This window comes from Lissotriton vulgaris, unplaced genomic scaffold (genome assembly GCF_964263255.1).
Source record: "Lissotriton vulgaris unplaced genomic scaffold, aLisVul1.2 SCAFFOLD_2239, whole genome shotgun sequence".
NCBI lineage: Eukaryota > Metazoa > Chordata > Amphibia > Caudata > Salamandridae > Lissotriton > Lissotriton vulgaris.
The window spans coordinates 217,256-235,389 of record NW_028241998.1 but is presented as its reverse complement, the minus strand read 5'-3'; the positions used below and the strand labels follow the sequence as shown (position 1 = coordinate 235,389).

General features: G+C 46.4%; 1 long non-coding RNA gene across 1 annotated transcript in view; it reads right to left on the bottom strand.

Annotated features, from left to right (window-relative positions):
* Positions 1 to 18,134, bottom strand: part of LOC147669102 (uncharacterized) — a 239,690-nt gene that overhangs the window by 21,141 nt on the left and 200,415 nt on the right. Inside the window, exon 2 of the long non-coding RNA XR_015303742.1 lies at positions 6,772 to 6,838. This is a non-coding gene — a long non-coding RNA (uncharacterized LOC147669102). The remainder of the gene's footprint in view (positions 1 to 6,771; positions 6,839 to 18,134) is intronic.

The window sequence follows — 18,134 nt, the reverse complement described above, 5'->3', positions numbered from 1 at the left end:
CCCCAATGAACTCAACGCCATTTAACGGTCGTCCGAGGACTCGTGTGAGGTGTCTAAAAGGTAGCGTAAACCCCCTCCCACACCCCACACAACTTACTCCATCTGCCGTCGCAGATGTCCTGGTCCCGGGTAATTCCCCAGGAGGGCCCGTAGCCCCTCCTATCCAGGAAGGGGCCTTGACCGCCTTTCCTTTCCTTCCGGCGGCCCATCCTTAGAAGGGACCGCCTCCCCGTTGAGGGGCCAATGGCCACCTCCCCCGAGCGCTCCCATCCGTAATGGGTGACGCCCCCCCATAGGGATCTTCCAATTACTGCTCACCGATCATGACCTTACCGCCCGACCAAAATAAATACGACAATTAACTAAATTACTACAAAGACAACCATAACTACTTCACGTATGATTACCGATCAACACTAGTGAAAAACTTTATTCAAAAAACATACTCTATATGATCATTCTCTTTATTGCATCCAGAAAAAACACGTCCATCATCACAACCTGTAAGAAATAGAGTTACCACATCAAAACTTTATTTAAAAAACCACTTGCTGTCCTCAGGGGCTGGTGGGTGGGTCAAAATTGGCTCTTCGTTCCGTCTCGAGCTCACGTGCAGCAGGGAGGTGCAGCTTCAGAGCACAGGAACAAGAGGATGCTTTCTTGGCTTGTTGCTCCTTTTATCCGTCTTCGGGCGGGCGTAAACCCGCCTCCGCCTGCCCCCCGGGGGCGTGGCCGGCGGCGTCAGCGTCTAGGACAACCCACTCCGGGGCGGGAAAAGGCGCGCCCCGGCTACGCCGCTTCGGGCATACCAGCCGGGACTCGCCCCCCGCCCAAGATGGCCTCCCGGGGGGATCGGGGTACTCCACCATACGTTCGGGGGGACCGAGTGGTCGCCCCTTTCCATATGGCTGAGATACCCGCCACCCCCTCTCGACGCAATCCCCAAGGATGGGAAACTGGAAACAGTTATGAACTTTTGGAAGGCGGGAGGGAGTGACCCTCCCGGCCGTATTTATTAAAATATGAAACAAAATTAAAACGTTAAAATAACAGTTTCATATTATGTACAATTTCATTTCCACATTACGATGTTTGGCTAACCTTAACAGATCTCTAATACAAAGGTTCTCCTAGCCGAACTAACATCCTACAAAACATTTGACTTGAAATTGTACATCCTAACGTTAAAGGGCCAACGGCAAGGTCGTAACCGGTGTCAGATCCCTAAACCAGAAATACCTCCCTCACTTGTGAGGGGGCGACCGCACAGAGGCGTACCTCAAGTGCATCTACCAATTTCCCTTTGACTTGACGGGGGCCCCAATGAACTCGATGCCATTTAACGGTCGTCCGAGGACTCGTGTGAGGTGTCTAAAAGGTAGCGTACACCCCCTCCCACACCCCACACAACTTACTCCATCTGCCGTCGCAGATGTCCTGGCCCCGGGAAATTCCCCAGGAGGGCCCGTAGCCCCTCCTATCCAGGAAGGGGCCTTGACCGCCTTTCCTTTCCTTCCGGCGGCCCATCCTTAGAAGGGACCGCCTCCCCGTTGAGGGGCCAATGGCCACCTCCCCCGAGCGCTCCCATCCGTAATGGGTGACGCCCCCCCATAGGGATCTTCCAATTACTGCTCACCGATCATGACCTTACCGCCACAGGCCGGATAGTTGACCGGCTATCCGGACCCCCCACAACAACTCCTGCCTAAAGGTCATGGTTTAAACTCCTTAGCCAAGCTATGAGGTCACCTATGAGTAACTCATTGCCCACCCGGGACAAATGGACCCCATCCCCCAAATACATACTGTCCCCCTTAATACAACCATGCGGAACAGAATGCAGTGTACTCGAACGAAACAATCTACCCAATTTGTTATTTACCTACTTTACTGAGTGATTCAGAGCAGAAACCGAAATAGCCCCCCGCCACACTTTCCGTGGAATCATATGGGACCATGCAATTGTGCACCCTGGAACTCTTCTTGCCAACCAACTTACTGTGGAGAGCATTGCCTCAAGAAGAAGTCGTCTACCAGTGGCCACCAAATCGTTGCCCCCAAGATGGACTATGATTATAGACGGCGGTGACCTTGTCCGCCCTAACAAACCCTCGAAAAAGGATTGAAACTGGTCAATACAGAGCCCGCCCCTTTCCGTAGAAGGTCACCCTGTACCCGTATTCCCCAGCCATGTGAATCATGTCACCTGCTTTGAATACGTCCGCGGCACGCCTCACGTATGAGTGGCCCACGACCCACACCTCCTTTTTCGCAGCCGGTGATGTCTGACCGCTGGTCCCCAGGTGTCGGGTCGACTGCACAGTCCGCCCCGCCTCGTAAGCTTGCGCAACTGAAAACCAAACAAAAAACAAGAAGCGTGAGTACATCATTACAGCTTCACAACATGTGCAACCGCACATACCTTTTATAACAGTTCGAGGACCAACGCCCCAAACGTTTTATTTCTTCAACACTCAGACCCCTGGCTGTAGCCTCAGTAGCAGCCCCTATCCGAAAGGAATGGGTCCCGAACTCGCCGGGGTTCAAGCCAGCGGCCGAAATCGACATCGCAAGCACCCGCTGGAACTGAAACCTCGTCAGTGGGGTGGCGTCAGCGTGTCTCAAACAAGGTCCCCCCCCATGATGCCGCCCTCTGCGCTAAATATTCCTCTACGCAAACAACAGGGCACATGGAAGACCCGGGAATCCTCTGAATGATTATGCAGTCCCCAATTGCGCCCTGATCGGTTTTGGACCTAACAAACGAGACCGTCATCGTCTCCACCTTGACCTGAATGTGCTCCCGGCACAGTCCCCCCATCGTATCCTGCTTGTTCTTCGCCACTAGTTCGCTTACCCGCATAGCCCCATGGAATGCTAGCGCAAATGCGGCTCGGAATAACACTGTTTCATACTGGGATGAACACGTTGCAGGGAGTACGGACAATAACAGGGTCAACCTATCCAGACCTATCGGGTGCCTCTCATCTACTCTACGACCCTCAAGGCGTTGCCACCCACGTAGCGCTTTCTGTACCACAAAAGACGCTGTCGGGTCCTGGATCCCATGAGCCCTTGCCATAAAGGAAATGGCGGCCCGATGCCTCTGGGCCGTAGCTACTGATTTGCCTGCCTGATGTAAAGACAGCAAAAATTTTACGACAAGCTCTTCCTGCCCCCAAAGCTCCCCCCCAGCAGAACCCAAAAAGGACAAATAGGAACGGAACGCCCCTTCATATGCCTTCCTTGTCCTGGGTGCTAAACTCTCTCCCACGAGGTTTTGTAGTTCGGGGCACCGAGAGACCAGAGAGCTTCGGGAAAGGGTGCTGCCACCGGGTCCGCTGTGGGCAGAAAACCCCAGAAGGCCTGCATACGGAAACGAGAAAGCGCATCAGCCGCTTGGTTCAGTACCCCTGGGACATGTCTTGCCCTAAAGAGCACATTCAACTGCATACACAATGACACAATTTCTTTGAGCAGTCTCAGAATCCATTTGCAACGTGCTGCCTGACTATTGATACACTCAACCACAGTCATGTTATCAGACCAGAACACCACAGAGTGATCCCGAAACCCCTCCGGCCATGTTTTCAAGGCCACCAAAATAGGGAAGAGTTCAAGAAAAGCAATGTTACTCGTCAGCCCGCACTCGTGCCACCATGACGGCCATTTTTGAGCCGACCATTGTGTACCAAATATGGCACCAAAACCTACACTCCCCGCCGAATCTGTCCAAAGCCCCAGCTCCTCGGAGGACACCGCCGGTTTGTTCCAGACAATTCGACCATTGAAATCCGCCAGAAATGCCAACCAAATGCGCATGTCCTGGCGAACCTCTGCCGAGAGCCTCGTGCGGTGATGCCCTTCCTTCAGGCCGACCATGGCTTGTGCAATCGAGCGGGAAAAGGGGCGGGCCATTGGCATTACTCTTAGGGCAAAATTCAACTGACCCACCACCTGTTGCAATTGATGCAGGTTTACTTTCGTCGCACGAATACATGTTTCAAGGGATGTCCTGAATTTTAACACTTTTTCCCTGGGTAATCTAAAACAACCTTCTTCCGAGTCGAGCTCGATCCCCAGAAACTCGAGCAAAGTTGAGGGACCCACAGTCTTACCTGGCGCCAATGGCACACCAAAATGATTCATTAAGACACAAAATTCATGTAAGGCCTGTCCACATTCAGGATCCCCGGCTGCCCCCAAAAACAGAAAGTCATCGAGATAATGCATAACATGCTGAAAACCCGTCTTCCTTGTGAATACCCATTGCAGAAAACAACTGAACTTTTCAAAATAGGCACAGGATATAGAGCACCCCATTGGCATACATCTATCCATGTAATAGCGACCCTGAAACATAAAACCAAGGAGACGCTGATCGTCTGGGTGCACCGGGAGCAACCGGAACGCTGACTCGATGTCTGATTTTGCCATCAGCGCCCCGGGCCCCAGGCGATTCAAGAAGGCAACGGCCTCATCGAAAGATGCGTACCGCACCGAACACACTTCCGGGTCTATCGCTTCATTCACGGAAAGACCACGTGGGGCTGACAAGTTATGTATCAGCCGAAACTCACCCGGGTCCTTCTTGGGGACCACCCCTAGAGGGGAACAAACAAAATTAGCAACCGGTGGCAAATCAAATGGACCGGCGACACGACCTCGAGTCACCTCCTTCCCAATCTTTACCTGTACCACCGCCATATGCTGCAAGACCGACAGTTGATTCTTACAGTTTGCTACACCCTGAAAATCCCCCACTGGGATGCGGAAACCATATGAAAACCCGTCACGCAACACCCCAGCGGAAGCATGATCCGAGTATTCGTTGAGCCAAGGAATCATTGCCATGGTATCAATCGGAGTAGGTAAAGGCGCCCCTCGGACTATTTCAGACCTGTTTGGCGCTTCCCCTACCACCGTTATCACCCGTTTTGGCTCTGCACATGGACTCAGGATGGGATGGCTGCCCACACCCTCCACATTCATGTCTGAACTTGCATGACCCCTGGGGCCTCGTACATTTTCCCCTGTTAAAATTCCAACAAATCCCCCTTTTACCTGCGTTGCCACTCGACTTCGAGTGGTGCTCGTTACCTGCACCCGTCCGAAAGGGTGTCCCAGCGGATTGGCGGGAAGATTCACCCCCGTTACTCCCTGACAATGGCACTTTTAACATTCCTGAACTCTCCATTTTCTGCCATGAAACGGAGTCGAAACAATCCCATGTTAGGTCTGGGTCGTGCTCCTTAGCTTTTCTAAAAATATTGTCATAACAGAACCACTGATTGCCCCCGTACGACAGGGAATACTCCATGATACGTGACTGATAAATAGGCAACTCGGTCAGCAACTCGGGCCTGCGCTCGCCCACGATGGAGGTAAAAATGCCCCACGCTCTGCCCCAAGTACCTATGTTTTCGTCAACCTTAAAGGCGGCCATTTTTGCGCGCCAAACACTCGGATGCATGAGCTCCTTTTGGCTCTTAACATGCTCCATCTCGTAATGGTCGGTAAGCAAAGAAAAAATGTTCACATACTTATTCGCCCAAATCTTTTCCTTAATTTCCAGTGGAACATGCTGAGCCACCCTCTCCCTTCGTGAAGGTACAGACCCCTCCCCCGCGATCGGCAATGGCCGCTTACCTGAACCAGATGCTGCATTTGCTGCCGAACTTGGGCCTGCTGCATTTTCCGCCGCCGGAACTGGCGGGGTAACAGAAGATGGTGCCTTCGCAGCCTCTCTAGATTCCCGCAGTTGTCTCATTACTGCCCGGGCGTCGTCAGCTGTGGTGCCCTCACTATCTTTTCCCAACCACGCTGCTAATTGCGCCGCTAACTCGGGAGGCATATCTTCCCCGTTCACGGGGGTGACCACCACGGGGATCGGATGCCCCTCCTTCGGAACCGGAGTTGGCTCCTCAAGTGGGGTATCGGGAACCGGGGTTTCCCCCCCAAGTGCCCCCCTTTTGGACCTCTTGCCTCTCCCACCAGGGACTACTCCTGGCAAAGCTGGTCCGATGACTCGCTTCGGTCCTCCCTCCCCGTTCTTAGCCGCCATCTGCTTCTTCAAATCGGCTACCTCCTTTATGAGCATGCGGAGCATCTGATCGGTACCGACCCGCTTTCCGACCTTCTTGCCTGGCATTCTCAAACGGAAATATCTGTAAAACAAAGAGAAAGATTACAACGCTCAAAATTGGCTCTTCATTCCGTCTCGAGCTCACGTGCAGCGGGGAGGTGCAGCTTCAGAGCACAGGAACAAGAGGATGCTTTCTTGGCTTGTTGCTCCTTTTATCCGTCTTCGGGCGGGCGTAAACCCGCCTCCGCCTGCCCCCCGGGGGCGTGGCCGGCGGCGTCAGCGTCTAGGACAACCCACTCTGGGGCGGGAAAAGGCGCGCCCCGGCTACGCCGCTTCGGGCATACCAGCCGGGACTCGCCCCCCGCCCAAGATGGCCTCCCGGGGGGATCGGGGTACTCCACCATACGTTCGGGGGGACCGAGTGGTCGCCCCTTTCCAGTTGTCGAGTTTGCGCTATATAATATTGCAAGGAAAAATAAAGTACGGAATCTCGAGTCCACACAATACTGAACGCGCACTCTTAAGTGCATCAGCAGTGCACTGTGAATCGGCGCATTTCACAGGCCTGTCACAGATAAGAAATGCTATCAAAACGAAATCCTACAAAACAATATACTACTGACCGGCAGCAATTCATACCCGGACAACGTCGGGACGGGCTGCTAGTATATATATATTTTACTTACCGTCAATTTCTACAGTAACTTGAGCAACAGCATCAGTATCTTCTTTCCAATAAATATCCAACGAATCCTGCAGAAATAAAAGAGAGAGGCAAATCCACTAATTATTCAGGTAAAGTGAGGCAAGCAAGGAAGAATTATAGAAGGAGAGAATGAGAGAAAGATTGTAGAGAAAGTGAGAAGGAAAACAGTAAGTAATGTACTAATTTTGTATTTACAGATGCAAGATTGAACCTTAAGAACTTAAGAAGAACAGGCATAGTGGAGTCTCTCTTACTTATCCCATTTCCCCTTTCCCCCATCTTGCTGGAAGTGAAGACATTTGCTGTAGTGAGACAGGGGAGTTGGGAAGATATCTGCAAAAGAGAGTTAGGCCCTTGAGAAGTCAACTGTTTCTGTAGAAGTACAAGTTTTCAGGTGCCTGGAACTTCTTTCTAAATACTTGATTGAATCTGACACAGACTGTGTGCTGCCTTGCACCAATGTAGGAATGCTTGGGCCATGGTGCAAGGATGTTTGCATTGAGGGTATCATTATTTTTTGCAGGAATACCTTCCTGCACAAAAACAATCCTGGAGGCATATCCTACTGTCTATGTGTACTGCCGAATGCAGCACACATAGAAATTGGAAGTAACAAGGAGAATTACAAATATTTCTCCTCTTTACGACTCTCTGGCAGGTTTATTACCTTCAGTAAATCTGGGAATGCACCAAAATGTATAGGTAGATGCATGGGAACGCCCAGGCTCCACACAAAGTAACTGAAGGCAGCACTATATACTGCCTTGCGTTACTTTTTATATACCCAACCCCGCAAATCGGCTTTGTATAACGTAATAAATACCAAAAATGATGTTGTGTCAGGGCTGCAACACAAAACGAACGCAACCCAGATGCTAAATCTTAGTAAATCTGCCCCATTCTCTTTTGGGCCAGATCTGGCTTTGTTGGAGGGAGAGAGAAGTGGAGAGATCTGCTGGGATGTGCATTATTACTATCATCTCATATTTGAAAGTCATTGTGAGATGAAAGAAGGGGCCATAGTTTATATATATTTTTGGACCTGCAGTCATGGACTTAATTAAAGTCCTCTAATTGGCCTGCAGTATGTGAGGGATCTCTTCCGTTTTTCCATGTCTATTCATTTAGTGATGGGTAGTTGGCTGCACAGTACAGGTGATGGACAAACCTCATAGCATATATACCTTAACTGTATGTAAGAGGTGTAAGTTACAGTTGGCTTGACCATTGGATCTTAGGGCAGTAGTATTAGTGTGGGACAGAAATGTTCTGTATGAATGTAAAACCCCGGCAAAGCATAGGTCAGTCCTTCTTAACTTATCTGCTTATTGAAAGTGTTTTTCTGTTTTCCAGCATGTGTATTCTAAGCTAAAGACTGAGCTTGAGAGTGTAGCTGTCTTTCCAGATTCTATGGCTGAGAGGTGGGTGGTGTACTTGTCTTGGAAATATCCATGTTTTCAACTGTTGTCTGAAGTGTATAGGCACCTGGATGCTTCAAATGCTGACTGGTGGTGATCTCTAGAGCTTGGCAGCTTGTACTGAGAAAGCAGTGGCTCCTACAGATTTTTTGTGGTAAGGTGGTATGATGATAAGTGGTGCAAGCTTGAAGCGCAATATCCTGATTTGCTTTAATTGCTTTCATTTAGCTTCTAGTCTTAGCTGTCCTTTTCATTGGAGGCTCTGTGAGCAAACTAACGTGTCTTGAACATTGTTCTTGCTATAGATACCCAGTGGTGTGATTGCAAGACTAAAGTCATGTGTTCTCTTGGGTTAAGGCAGAAAAGAAGTCTTGCAGCAGCATTTTGAATGAGTTGTGTTTTGCTTATTATGAATGCAGGTGTGCCTAGGCTGTCGAAATTTTCAAACTTGGAGACTATGGGCCCGATTCACAGAATGAATTTAAGACTCAATCCTAAACTTACTACTATTTTGGTATTCACAGAACACACTTACTACTTTTGGCATTCACAGAATGAACTTACTACTTTTGGTATTCACAGAAGTTAGGATTTTGTCTTAAGTTTGTCTTAAGACAAACTTAAGACTGACTTAAGACAAATTCCTACCTTAAGTCTGTCTTATGTCTGTCTTAAGTTTGTCTTAAGACAAACTTAAGACAAAATCCTAACTTCTGTGAATGCCAAAAGTAGTAAGTGCATTCTGTGAATACCAAAATAGTAGTAAGTTTAGGATTGAGTCTTAAGTTCATTCTGTGAATCGGGCCCTATGCGTTTGAGAATGGCTTGCATTTTTTGGTGGCATCCAAGGTATGGGGGGATGCAACATAGTGTTTTCCTTGTGTAGGAGGCACTCGGTTTCATGGCACTGGGAGACCTCAAGGTAGCCATGCGCTATATAAATAGAATTTAATTCATTTCATTCATGATGTAACATGTGGTATCAAATATAGGTCTGAATCCATGGTTAACACAAGGTTTCTTACTTCTCTTGATATTGTTGGAGAGCTTTATGTTCCTTAGGCCATACAACGGTAGGCTGGTATTTTTGTCCACAGGTCATAAGCTCTATCAATGTGGTATTTCGCTTTAGATGGTTCTTCATCATCAATGTGTTGATGGCCCAATGACAGTCATTAAGTTGTAGACATCTGCCAGACCATCCATTTTTTCAAATTACTTGAGTGCCATATTCATGGTTGTAACAGCAGGGGTCAGAATGATTTAATCATGTTTGGTAATGGGTTAGATAGATGTTGAATAATAGAGGGGCTATGATGGACCCCTTTGGGATGCCACAGTGATGTGTGTGAGGAGCTGATATTAAAGGTAGTACCAACACTAGTTCACAGTCACAGCTGAGAGCCCAAAAATTCAATGGGCATTAGCTGAACTCCCTTCTCACCTTTCATATATGGTATGTCAAACAAGAATTCGCTGCTTGAAGAGATTGCACAGCTGTACAGGACATTGAGCCATTATGTTCTTAAGCCAATAACTTTCAGATAATGTCCTATTCCTGATACATACATGGTTTTACTACCTAAACCTTCCAACCATTCGGAAGCAATGTCCAATAAGGAAGCTCCAGATTTTGATTTGGCATGGTGCTTTGATTAGCCTATTGTGCTGGGGCAGAGCTACAAGTCAGGCACAACTTACATTTGACTGGCATTGCTTTAGCCTACACTGGACTGTTGTGAAATATAGCCTGCCAAGATATTGTATCTGCTCTAGAGATAATTCTTTTGTTTGCAGGAGCCAAGTTGTTTTTTAGGTTAATGTACCTGCAGCAAAGGGCGGCAAATACCCTAACTAGCTGTACTGTGATTAACAGATTGGATTAACATTTGGGGTACCATTTTATTTGGGAGAAGTGTGGGAATGCTGGGTGATAAGAATTTTGTGGATCCTGACAGTCTTCGGATTTTCCTGCACAAGCATAAAAGGAAAATCTGTGATTTAGCCAATGCTTGGTATTTGCAAGGCATTAGGTCTAAGGAAATATATTGGGCTCTACACAAGCTAAACCTCTCCAGACTACCCTTAGTACCTTGTTTTCAGAAATCTTTGGCCTGGGCAGGTTTTCCTGGGTGCCGAATGAGCCCTGGCCTAAATACCACAGCTGCCCACAATACCAAAGTATGCAAGCCAAAATCTTCATGTTTATCTGTGTCTTAGAAGCCTTTGAAAGCCTCTCCTTTCATGGGTGATAGCTCAGTCAAAAAGGTGGGATACTATTGTTATTGGGAGAAGTGTAGGAATGCTGTGTGGTAGGACATTTGTGGATCCCCTCAGATTAGTGCGGTCTGCTTTCAGTTTTGTTTTGCTGTGTAACGTCAATGCACACAGTATGCTGCGCAATACATAACAACAACAAATCAAACTCTGCACTTATGGGAAGCATTTCCCTCCCATGTTTCTGGTGTTTTTACCAGAAACATTTTCTTTTCCAGTACTGTGGATGACCCATTGAAGTCCACCGCACTGTGAAGGTAGTTTGGTGGGTGTCAACTGGTCGTCATCTGCCCTAAACCAGTTAAAACGCACGAAACCCATGCAGCCTGGTGTCCCGTCCAACAAGAATTGACGAGATGCAGGGACACGATAGCCACATTAAACTCTTTTCTTCGATCCATGATTGCAGGGGACTTCTCTAGTTCCAGGATGCCCCCATCATGGTAGGCTTCTAAGACTGGGGAACAGCGAAAAGCACAGTGGTCAAAGAAAGGTGGCAGGTGCTGCTAAAGGCCATGCACAGCCAAGAGAAAGTTACAGTTGCCATACATGATCCAGGGAGAAGTGGGTTAGAGAGAAAATAACAAATATTGAGAAGTGCAAATATGAATGAAGAAGCGGTTATAGAAAAAGAGAGAAGACTGAGAGAAAGAAAGGAGAGTAAATAGAAAAGCAAGAGGGCGAATGAAAGACGGGGATGAGGAGATAGATGCAGTAGCAAACAGGACAGGACAATGGGGAAAAAGTTGAGAGAGGCAGTTGGGACAGAGATTGGGATGGAACAGAGAAAGTAAGACAGAGCCTAAATGAGCAAAATGAGATCTAGGTACATATAGAAAAATGGTAATTGGCGATTGTAAATGGCTGTGTGCCGTTTGAGTGGAGGGTATGGCCGAGCAAACACAGGGCAGGGCTTAAAACACCTCATTTCCATTGTGGGTGGCAGAGGAGGAGCCTACCACTCGCTCCCTACAAAACACCAATGTGCAGGCGACCACGCAGAGACCTCAGATCAAGGTAGTGAGAGGCGTGCGCTGATACTTTTTTAACTCGCCATATTTTAAAAATTGTGTAAGAATTACTGTGTTACACTGCGCAAGGACTGAAGACGCACATATAGGCAATTTGAAGTTATTCACCTGAACTTTCTGACTGACTCCCGCCCCAGTCCACCGGCTGTGTGCCGTTTGTATGGAGGGCATGGCCGAGCAAACACCAAACACCTCATTTCCGGTGTGGGTGGCAGAGGAGGAGCCTACCGCTCGCTCCCTACAAAACACCAATGTGCAGGCAACCGCACAGATACCTCTGAACAAGGTAGTGGGAGGCACGCACTGATACTTTTTTAAATCGCCGTATTTCAAAAATTGTGTAAGAATTACTATGTTACACTGCGCAAGGACTGAAGACGCACATATAGGCAATTTGAAGTTATTCACTTGAACTTTCTGGCTGACTCCCGCCCCTGTCTACCCCGGCTATGTGCCATTTGTGTGGATGGCGTGGCCGAGCAAACACAGGGCAGGGCTTCAAACACCTAATTTCTGGTGTGGGTGGCAGAGGAGGAGCCTACCGCTCGCTCCCTACAAAACACCAATGTGCAGGCAACCGCACAGAGACCTCTGAACAAGGTAGTGAAAGGCACTCGCTGATACTTTTTTAACTCGCCGTATTTTTAAAATTGTGTAAGAATTACTGTGTTACACTGCGCAAGTACTGAAGACGCACAAGTAGGCAATTTAAGTTATTCACCTGAACTTTCTGGCTGACTCCCGCCCCGGTCCACCCCGGCTGTGTGCCGTTTGTGTGAAGGGCATGGCCGAGCAAACACAGGGTAAGGCTTCAAACACCTCATTTCCGGTGTGGGTGGCAGAGGAGGAGCCTACCGCTCGCTCCCTACAAAACACCAATGTGCAGGCGACCGCACAGCGGGCGCGCTGCTGGCGCGCCGAAGGCGCACTAAAGGCAAGTCCGTCTGCGCTCATCCGGGCCTGACCGAGCCCAGAGGCCAGGACCCCTGACCATTTCGGGTTACAAGGCAGGGTTCATCACTCAGGAGAAGAGTTGAGGATATTATCTAGAGCTACAGAGGAAGCATGCAAGCATAAACTGTATGCCGTGAGTAAAAGGCTCACATGTGAGAACTGCAATGTGTCATTAACAGGAGCAACTCATAAGACAAATAAAATCAGTCTACTAATGGCGCTTCTAAACTGCAGATCAATGGCCAAATACAAACATGAGATCCACGATCTACTAATAGAAAGGTCGTTGGATGTTTTGCTCCTGACCGAAACCTGGCTCAAGGAAAGCTCCAGCCCGGATATTTTGGATGCTATTCCAAGGGAGTACAGGTTAGTAAGGCAGGATTGGGTAGTCCAACTGGGGGGACGGTATAGCCATAATACATGTACCCACAATATAATGTGAGATAAAACAAGCAGACATAGAACATTGGGAGGCTGCCTTCTTCACGATAAGGGCTACAGAAGACACCTCAATAGCTTTTTTTTTATATATATAGACCACCAGGCCCAGCAACACAATTCATAGCAAGTCTGGAAGAGAAGATAGTACCCCCGCTCTTATACATAAAAATCTCTTAGTACTAGGAGATTTGAATATACATTTCGACAATAACAGAATAAAGATATTGATGCACTATGTATAGACCCTCTAACACTAAATCTGGTACAAAAAGTAGAAACCCCAACACATCAAAAGGGCCATAACCTGGACCCTATTTTTTCAAATATTACAGAAGTAGATATGGAAACACCATAGCCCATCCCATGGTCAGACCACCACCTAGTTCCCTTTAAAATACCTTTTTCCAGAAAAAAGTCACATCAACAAACAAAGGCGATTACCACCAGGAAATGGAATAATTTCAATTCCACCTCCTTCCAGCAGGCTCTAATGAAAAAAAAACATGTTAGAAGTTAATAGAGCAAACAATGAGTGGGATTCATGGATTACAGAGGCACTAGTTGAGATAGCCCCTTGGAGCACGAGGATTCCTAGGAGACAACGAGCAACTGCACCTTTGTTTAGTGATGACACGAAAAAAGCTAAATCAAATTGTAAGAAGCTTGAACGTCAAAATGAAGGAATATTGCAGTCAGGCCAAACAGACGTACAAGAACAAACTAAAAGCTCATCATTCACTAATTAAGCAATCCGGATGCACTTTTTTACACGGAAATGATAAATACAGTCAAAAATGACCCTAGAGAAATGTTTACTATCCTAAAATCTCTAAAAACACCTAGAGATAATAATGATACAAAAGCCTCTGTAGAGAGCTCTAATAAGATAGCAGCTTTCTTCTCAGAGAAGGTGAAAAAAATATATGATACCTTCCCGGCAGACGCTAGACAAGGGACTAGTCAAACATATATCAGGTAAATCAATGCCTCAGGGGCCACTCTAGATGAATTCTGTATCCAGGAATTAACAGAATTGACAGTCACAGCCAAGGACATAAAATCAGGCTCACCCCGAGATCCAGCCCAACCAGGAATAATAATGGAGGTAGCCACCGTGATTATGCCACATATCTCAAAGATCATCTCCAGCTCCTTCCAACAAGGTGTGGTCCCCGCCAAATGGAAACAGGCCATTGTTAGGCCACTGATAAAGAAACCATCAATTGATAGTACCGTGTTAGAGAACCTGCGTCCAATCTCACTACTTCCTTTTGTAGCCAAAGTCGCTGAGAAAATCGCGAATAAACAACTGACATAGCATATTAATACTAACAACATGCTACACCCCTCTCAGTCAGGCTTCAGAAGGGCCCACTCAACAGAATCAGCACTATTTTTAGCTACGGAAGAACTAGGAAAGCAGACAGATAAGGGACAAACGACCGCACTGATCCTGCTGGATCTCAGTGCGGCGTTCGATTCTGTATCACATAAACTACTCCTACATAGACTTGAAGCCTGTGGCATCAGACGTAGTGCACTGAAATGGCTGACATCATTCCTATCTGGAAGGAGTTTTCAAGTGTCACAACAAACACACCTATCAAAGAGCTTTCCACTAGCACAGGGAGTACCACAAGGGTCAATCTTGAGCCCTACCTTATTTAATCTTTATGTGAGACCACTAGCAGAACAAGTGGAGCAATATAATGTGTCGATCATATCCTATGCAGACGACACGCAGCTGATTGTATTGTTGTCTCAAGATGATGACCAAGCTGCAATCCATTTCTCCGAATGTCCAGTTGAAGTGGCAGAGTGGATGTCCAACCACTGCCTTAGACTAAACGGGAGTAAAAACGGAAGTAATGATTGTGGGTAAGGCACCCACCATCTGGTCATCCTCATGGTGGCCGGAATCTCTAGGCCAAGTTCCAACCCCTAAAGCAGAAGTTAAAACCTCGGAATCTGGTTCGATGACAAGATGCCATTTGACAATCAGATCAGGAAAGTAACCGGCAAATGCTATGGAACCACGGGAATCCTGAGAAAGATCATTGATCTTCTCCCGCCCATAGCAAGGAAAACAATAGTACATGCCATAATAACCTCCTAGCTTGATTATGGGAATGTTCTATACCATGGGGCCACAAAGAATGGACTGTCGAAACTACAGAAGGATCAAAACTCGGCAGCACGGTTGGTACTCAGCCTACCGAAAAGAGCCAACATGAAGAAAGCACTGGTAGGACTGCACTGGTTGCCAAGAGAAAAGAGAGTGCTATTTAAGGTAATGTGCTATTGCCACCGCATCTTAACACTACACTGCCCAAGATACCTGCAACCGCTACTAACCCACAATACCCCAGGACGGAATCTAAGATCCAGGGGTAAAGCTCTGGTCATGGTACCAAGAATTCACAGAGCCAGAATGGGGGCTCGCTCTTTTAGATACCTAGCAGCCAAGGCTTGGAACACCTTATCAGTGACACTGAGAACAGAGACATGTGAGAGTAGATTCCGCAAACAATCAAAGACGTGGTTGTTTGCCAAAAAGGACTAGTATGAAAGGTCATCATAGATCGGCTGACAAATGTAGTAGAGTGACTTCTTTCTCTCCTAAGAACACTGTTCAGTTGTCTTAGCACGGGGACACACCGGCGGTGTAATCAAGCGCTCTACAAATGGATAAATAAATAAATATTAATACCTTATCATGTGTTGGCCAATTCACATGGCCAAATGTGATTTTCAAGCACAATTCTGCATTTTATTTTCCAGAAAGGATTGCAGTGTAAGATAAAAAAAATCTCCTTATCTTTTGGTCTTTAACATCTTAATAAAGTCTAACCCTTGTTACTTGGCCCACAATTCTTTTTGCGAATTAACATATGCACCCCTTTGTTATTTGTTACTATATGCTCTTCATGAGAAGTGCTGAGACTTTCTGTTTTAATGCATATCAGCTATGTCTACATTTGTTGCTATAGATGCTGGGAAGGACAACCCACTTGCTGAGTCCAGGTTCTCTTCAGGAGGTGATTTGGCTTTCTAGTGTACATTTTAATATAGCAGTTTCACTGGTTCATAACTTGGCTTATATCTGCCCCTGTAATAATGCTGAACAAAACTTTTTCAAGGAATTATTTTCCATTTCTAGTGGAAATGGCAGGCTTCCATGCTTTCTACACTCATCACTCAAACAAGTGCATGGTCGTCCAAGAAATGCTAGCCTCATATTCTACACAAGATGTCTACTGCAAGTGAAAGAGTAGAGAATGCTCCTAATTATGTAAGTGGACAACTCTGTAGCAACCAGTTGGGAGTCACCATGCAAGGAGCATCAAACATATGTTATTGTAGAGCGGGGTCATAGATGCAAACCATGAAAACATCACTCAAAACTTTAGGGGCAGTGCTGCTGCCTGATAATCTACAGCTCCCCTCACTGGAGATGGGACTAGTGTACTCAGCCAGGCCACATGCCTTAATGGACCCATACAATCACCTATCCTTTACCATGCCTACTACATGTCTTGCTGGTGGACGTCTAACAATGGTCTCCTTTTCTACAACACCTTATGCACAACCTGCCTGTGGCTATGAGGGGTGTATGCCAATGTCAGAGACTGCTTCAAGTCCATGCAGTTTGACTCGTGCTCTTGATCAAATATAATTGAACTATCTATTTTTTGTCACAACCTTATAGTGAAATTCATTGTCAGACATTCCAAACATCCAGTGTTAAAATGACATTTAAATTTATTTCTTTTTCACCATTGTAACCCAAAAATATTTAAAACACACAACATGTCTTGATAGATATGTTCCAATCTATCTGTAAAGTTAGTTTGGGCACCCTGTCAGAGGCACACTTTGCCAGGTGTCTCCAGCTCTGCTCCTTCAGCCTTTTCTCTAGTCGCTTCCAGGTCACAAACTGTTGTTTGGGCTGCTTCCTCTGCCTACGGTGAAGGAAACACCAAAGGAAGTGCTTGATTGTCACCGGGCCTGTTACTCGGTCACCAAATTGTTCAGATTACATGCTCAGCCAATCCTTGGTCTCTCTGGAGAGCACAATGAGCTATAGTCACATATATGGCAATTGAAAATTTCATTCAATGGGAAAGGGCACGAAAGCAGCAAACAGCTGCCATGATACTGACCGAACCAAAAGATAATCCACTGGTTCTGATGTAGAGTTTAGCTTTCCATGATGCAGCCCATGCTGTGCCCGTTCTGTTTATGGGGGCCACCTACACTACCCTTTGCTGTGTATATCTTTACGGTACTTAAACTCTACATGTAGATATTTTGTTGCATGAAAAGTCAGAGATAACCTTTATATGAAATTATTTTGGTGTTTGTTTGTATCTCTTCTTAGCTGTTTGATAAGATCTTGTTGTTACAAAATCATTGAATAACACCCACATATATAACTATATATTCACATGGATACATGTAGGGTCTTTGAGTCATGTCTTTTGTACCATTAGTCTGTCAGAGTGTCATTTACACATTAGTTATTGCCTGTCTTGCCCTGTGAATGAAGGACTTTTCTGACCACATGTACTTCCATCTGAAAATAAGTGTGACTCGTTGTCAGGGCTGGTTAGCCAGTCCTTTAAATATCACGTTTCTTCTTTTATAATTGCCCCTCAATTATTTGCCTCTCCACCTTTTATTTAATATTTTTTAAGAGTATATTACAGCTCTCCAGGCAATGCTAACGGGTCATTTGCTTGACTCTAATTTCAACCGCAGTGCGCTGCATACCTCCATGAAAGCATTGGAATGCTGTTGTCCAGAGTGTATCATTGTTTCACCATTCAAAGATGCCCACCATGTTAGTTCTAAATGTGGTGGGCAAGCTGCAACTTGAAAACAACAATAGATTAGTTACAATTCCTCTGCAAGGTGGACACTCGCTGTTAGAGTGTGAAGTCAAGAATGAGTCAGCGGATGGATGGATGAATGGATATAGGAGTTCTAAGATGCGTGATAGAGTGCATGCAAGATGATTTATTGAGTGTCTACATCCATCAATGACACAAGGGCACATACATTATTAAACCAGACTATTTGGCATTGCTAGTGCTTTTTGCCTTATTTTGCTACATTGCATACATTGAGTATACGCTAATGTTGATATCACTGTTTGCTCAAAGATGTACACTAAAATGTTATTGCAAACAATGTGTTCTCCATTATCTATATTCTTT